At 33.4% G+C, this 6188-nt stretch overlaps 3 pseudogenes; all 3 read left to right on the top strand.

Moving 5' to 3' along the window:
* The first annotated feature begins 1102 nt into the window (after positions 1-1102).
* On the top strand, positions 1103-2060 carry LOC147063131 (uncharacterized; annotated as a pseudogene).
* An 11-nt stretch (positions 2061-2071) lies between these two features.
* LOC147063130 (uncharacterized) lies at positions 2072-3303 on the top strand (annotated as a pseudogene).
* Positions 3304-3529: 226 nt separating this feature from the next.
* Positions 3530-5560, top strand: LOC147063129 (DNA-directed RNA polymerase III subunit RPC2 pseudogene; annotated as a pseudogene).
* Positions 5561-6188: the final 628 nt, after the last annotated feature.

Below are 6188 nucleotides of genomic sequence, written 5' to 3'. Positions count from 1 at the left end.
AAAAAATATGTTAAGGTTTTTAAAATCTCGATGAATTAGAAGCAAACATGCAAGCTCAATAATTTTCAAGAATTTTTACTATTATTATTTTGCTTAATAAGAGCAATTGACCAATATAGGCTAGGGCGGTGTCAAAAGTTCCATTAAAGGGATTTGAAATATTCCTATTGAACAAACTACATTTCAGTAGATGGAATTCCTAAAAAGAATAAAATTAGCCCTTAAATAATAGATTAGTAATTATTAAATCTATAATATTATATTTACAATATTTCACAGCCTTCCATAAAAAATCAATGTTTATATCCGGCCAAAAAAAAACTCTTCGCGAATTCAAGGGTATGTAAAACCTAGATAAATAATATTAAGCACCTATATGAGTAAGGACGAACAAATTGATATTTGGAAATTTATTTTTTTATTTATGGGGTAGATTTATTTTTATCAATTGAGACGTGCTCTGCTTATTGGGCACATTGCACAACTTCTAAATACACATTTTGAAAGTTCACCTGATTATCTTTCATCAACTGCTCTTCTTCTTTCAAATGATACGAGTTCAAATGTCTTGCGTTAAAGGAATTGAAATAAAAAAATTTAAAAGACCTTAATTAGAATTTAAGGGCTAGATTTTCTTTTAACTTTTTATGTTTCCTCGCGCAAAACTTTAGATGTCTCTATATATTATAGATTTGCTGTATAATATTTTTGAGTACATCATCCTTACAGTCTTTCTTAATACATCTTCATAGCTCAAAACTTATACATTCAAGGACCTTTCTTAATAGTATTTTTTGTGCACATTCTTCCCCTTCTGTTAGTATCCGCTAGAGCTTAATAGACGACTTATGGATTTTTGTTAACACTATCCCTTGTTATAACATATGGTATTATTCTAGTTAATTAAAGACATAAATTTATATATTTTGCTAATAAATACAATTTCCGGTTGTATTTACAATTATTTGTTCATGTTTTTCGTCGGTGAAATCAAATGATTTTAAATTAAGATATCATACATATTGTGAAATTTATAAATATTTCACATTGCAGAAATTGAATTAATTTAATATTTTGAATTTTAAATGAGGCCTAATTAAGAATGCACCAGTCACATACTAGTCTAATCCGAGCACATCTAACAAAATGTGGTTTAGTTCGTCAACATCTTCATTCCTTCAACTATTTTATTGAGACAGATCTACCGATGATAGTCGATGCGAATAGAATAGTAGACAGTGATGTAGATCCTCTTTTTTATTTAAAGTACAACCGAGTGTGGGTGGATTTTCCGACCATGTCGGCGAACAGTGGTTTACTAGAAAAGGTGTATCCTGGTGATTGTCGTATTAGTGATGGTACTTATTCAGGAAGTGTTATGGTTGATATAGAGTATGTACGTGGAAGTGATATTATTCGAAATGTCGTTTGTATAGGGAGAATACCAATAATGTTGAGATCATCTCGATGTTACTTATCATCAACGGAATTTTCCGTAGTAGAAGGAGATAAATTTCCGTTAATTGATACTACGATGAATATTTATCATAAGCATGCGAGCTATAAAGAGTGTATGCATGATACGGGCGGATATTTTATTGTAAATGGAGTTGAAAGAGTTATTCTTATACAAGAACAGTTATCTAAAAATAGGATACTATTGCTGGAAGAGAAAGATGGTGTTGAGGCGAGTGTTACTTCGTCTACTCATGAACGAAAAAGCAAGACAGTTGTTTACATGAATGCAGGAACACGTGAATTGTTTGTAAAGACAAATTCTTTTCTTGAAGATGTTCCTTTGATAATTGTAGTTAAGGCACTTGGTATGGTAAGTGATCTTGAGATTATGGAATGTATTGCAGGTAGATCTTATAGCGAATCTTATAAAGAAAATGAGATTGGAGATTCTGGGGGTACTGATTTTAAATGCGGTGTGGCTGTATCATCGTTGATCGAACCAAGTTTGGAATCTAGTAATTCTAAAGGCATATCTTCTGTTCATTCAGCTCTTGTTTATATTGGGGAAAGAGTGAGGTGTAAGGTGGGTTCATGCAGGATAGATGAGGCTCGAATGATTGTTGCTGACATTCTTCTTCCAAACGTCAGTGTTGGGGGAATAGATCTTAGAATAAAAGCAATTTATGTATGTGTTATGGCCCGTCGTGTAATCCAAGCCATTCATTCAAAAGAATCACTATCTTATATGAATATTTCTAATGAGAAAAATATTGATGATGATCAAGATAACAAAAAATCATCGGATATAGATTTTCAAAATACATCAAATGATTTGTTTTACGATGACAAAGACTTTACCGGAAATAAGAGATTTGAACTTGCTGGAACGCTCCTTTCTCTCCTCTTTGAAGATGCTTTTAAGCGCTACAATACAGAGCTCAAAAAATCGATAGACAAAATATTTCTCAAAAAATATGTCAATAAAGCTCCGGACATAGTTACATTTATGAACTTACAAGTCCATATTATTACAACTACATTTAACCGTGCCATAAGTACGGGTAACTGGTCAGTTAAAAGATTTAGAATGGAACGTGCCGGTGTTACACAGGTTTTAAGCAGACTAAGTTATGTATCTGCTCTCGGAATGATGTCAAGAATAAACTCACAGTTCGAAAAAACTAGAAAAGTAAGTGGTCCTAGGGCATTACACACAAGTCAATGGGGATATATATGTCCAAGTGATACACCCGAAGGAGAAAGTTGCGGGCTGGTTAAGAATTTAAGTCTTATGGCAGAGATAACAACGGGATGTGAGGAAGAGAAAGTTCGAAATGTTGTATTTGCATTGGGGTGCATCGATATAAGGGTCTTTGGAAATAATTTGTATAAAAGGGACAGTGGTAATTGCTTGGAAAGAAAGGGAAAGGGGAATAGGTACATGGTATTTTTAAATGGGTCAATTACAGGTACTATTGATGATCCTGATAGGTTTGTTGAAAGTTTTAGAAAGGCTAGAAGAAAAGGTAGAATTGATAAGTGGGTTAGTATATTTAAAAATGAGAGTCTACAAACTGTCAATATATCGTCAGATGGTGGAAGAATAACTAGACCATTGATCATAATGAAAGTCAGAGAAAGTTTGGCTTCATCGGCATCATCAAAAGAACTTATTGAAGATAACAAAACAAATAATAGATTTGTAATTAATAGTGTGGTTGAAGGTTCAGTAAATCCATTATGCGAAGATTTGGGTATTCCCAGTAACAATAATATAAAAGTTCGATTTGACTTGGAAAGTAATAGACACTATAATTATGTTGAAAGATCGGCGGAATCACCTGAAAATACAGAAAAAACACCCACTACTGTCTCAAATAGTAATGAAGAAATGCAAAGGTTTGAAATAAATAAAAATAATGAAGCTAGTCTCAATGAATCCCTAAAAAGCCATTCGGATACACACAATATAAATTTTTTAAGAAATGATCAAGAAAAGCAAAATATATCACTAGATAAAGAAGAAACAGCCAAATATGACTATTTATACCCTGCGGTAACACTCGAAGACATGAATTACATCGATCTCAAATACAAAGATTTTGAGATCCTAGTGATGGAAGGAAAGATAGAATACCTTGATCCAAACGAATCCGGTGACTCTCTGATTTGTTTAGACTACGAAACTCTTAACAACAACAGGCCGAACAAATACGAAAAAAGAAATATAGTACGATATACACATCTAGAAATAGACCCATCATCGATTCTCGGAACTGTTTCTGGCCTAATCCCATTTCCTGATCACAACCAATCTCCACGTAACACATACCAATGTGCCATGGGAAAGCAAGCAATGGGTTACTACACTACGTCAATTAAAAAAAGATTTGATACTCTTGGATATGTGCTTACTTATGCCCAAAAACCCATTGTAACCTCTCATACTCTTGATCTCATCGGATTTCAATATCTTCCTGCTGGAATTAATTCTATGGTTGCCGTAATGTCAATGACTGGATACGACATTGAAGATGCCCTTGTGTTGAATAAAAGTAGTGTGGAAAGAGGATTTGGAAGATGTGAGGTTGTAAAGGGGTATAGCGCTATTATTAAAACATATGCAGATGGATCTTGTGACAGAGTATATAAGCCCGACGTTGTTATCAGCTCTAATAAAGTGATAAATAGCAAGGATAAAGCGATCAATAGTCCGGTAGTTAATGAGTTAAATGATAATTCATCGATTAAATACAATACTGTCATATGTAATAGTACAAAAGAGGACGAAACAGATACTCAACCCAAATACAACACAGTTATAATAAATCATCAAAAAGATAATGCAGATGATAGAGATGATGGGTGTAAAGAAAATAATATATCGGAAAATGAAACTAAAGACACCGGTGATACTACCCTAAACCATAATATTAAAGACCATAATTCAAAAAATAATAATGATGCAGATGACAAAAACAAAGACAAAAATGATGTTCACAGCGAAAATAAGAATTATAATGATGCTAATAACGAAAAAAAAGATAGTAACATCGTTAATAACGAAAACAAAAATGCAAACGAGTTCGACTTCAACTCATTCAAAAACCTCGCTTTAGACATCGACGGTCTTGCACCCCCAGGAACAATCCTCTATGACTCTCAAATATTTATAAACCACGAAACTCCAACACAAGACAGAACCTACAAATTTTCAGGCCACACATTTAAATCAAAAACAAACGAAAAAAATCTCAGAACTGTTATTGACAAAGTCGCAATAACCCGCTCATCTGAAAATATCTTAATAAAGACATCACTAAGAGAAGTTCGTCCACCAGAAATAGGGGATAAATTTAGTTCAAGACACGGTCAGAAAGGTGTTGTCGGCCTCATTGTAGATGAAGTTGATATGCCATTCTCAGACCACGGAATTTGCCCTGACATCATCATGAACCCACACGGATTCCCTTCAAGAATGACTGTTGGAAAGATTCTTGAACTACTATGTGGAAAGGCCGGCGTGTTAAAGGGAAAAGGAATGGATAGTACACCATTTGGAAGTGAAAAAGATAATTCACTTGTTCTCGATAACGAGCATATGGGAAATACAAACAATTTTCTCGATGATATTACATCAACACTCACTCTAAACGGTTTTTCATATACGGGTAAAGACACCTTCTACTCTGGCACAACTGGAAAGCCACTTCAGGCATATATATTCAATGGTCCAATATACTATCAAAAACTTAAACACATGGTTGCTGATAAAATTCATGCTAGAAGCAGGGGTCCTCGAGCAATGTTGACTCGACAACCGACTGAAGGACGGAGCAGAGATGGTGGATTGAGACTAGGTGAAATGGAAAGAGACTGCTTGATAGGATACGGTGCGTCTAGCCTTCTTGTAGAAAGATTGTTGATATCTTCAGATCTCTTTAATGCACTCGTATGCAAAAAATGTGGCGTGATTTTGTACGGAAAAGTTTGTGGGATGTGTGGTGGTGAAGTAGTTTCAATTAGGATTCCATATGCTTGTAAGTTACTTTTTCAGGAATTGATGAGTATGAATATAATGCCAAGATTAGGCGTTGAATAAATAACTTTAATTTTTCATAATAAAATGTTCAGGATTTTATATTTTTTTACCTACCAATATCAGTTTTAGGCACGTAAAATTATCAAGCTAAAAAAAAGAGCGCATATTTTACGCATAGCTTAAATTTACTCCGTATATTTATTGTGGAATTTTATTATATATAAAATATACTTTAATGTATGTGTTTCAAATCTTTAGATATATAAAAATGTAAATTTTTTATATGGCTATGTAAAAATAATAGCAGATACGAGGATTAAGACGGAATTAAACTTTCAGTGAAAAACTGGATTTATTTGTATATGACAAAAAGAGAAAAGTTATCACATTGATAGAAATCTGCGGAACGCGTATATATAATATAAACATTGTAGAAAACGAGAAACTAAGATTTAATAGCATCAGATCGAATCGTCGATAATCTACAAGTAAGACAAAGATTATACCATATGTAATAACATGAGATGAAGTGGTAAAACAACAATATAAAAAGACCCAGAAAGAATCAATGTCACAAATCAAATCGAGACATATGTGTAAACTATAGGATTGAGAAAAGTTCATGAACTAATAGGTCTTGAGAAGAGGAGCGGTATCGAAGAAGATGTAAGATAAGAGGATATAGTCA

The sequence above is a fragment of the Rhyacophila brunnea genome, unplaced genomic scaffold (assembly GCF_057557595.1).
Source record: "Rhyacophila brunnea isolate RB1 unplaced genomic scaffold, BYU_Rbru_1.0 scaffold_93, whole genome shotgun sequence".
NCBI lineage: Eukaryota > Metazoa > Arthropoda > Insecta > Trichoptera > Rhyacophilidae > Rhyacophila > Rhyacophila brunnea.
Note: the sequence above shows the minus strand (reverse complement) of the source record. Positions and strands in the feature narration are given on the sequence as shown.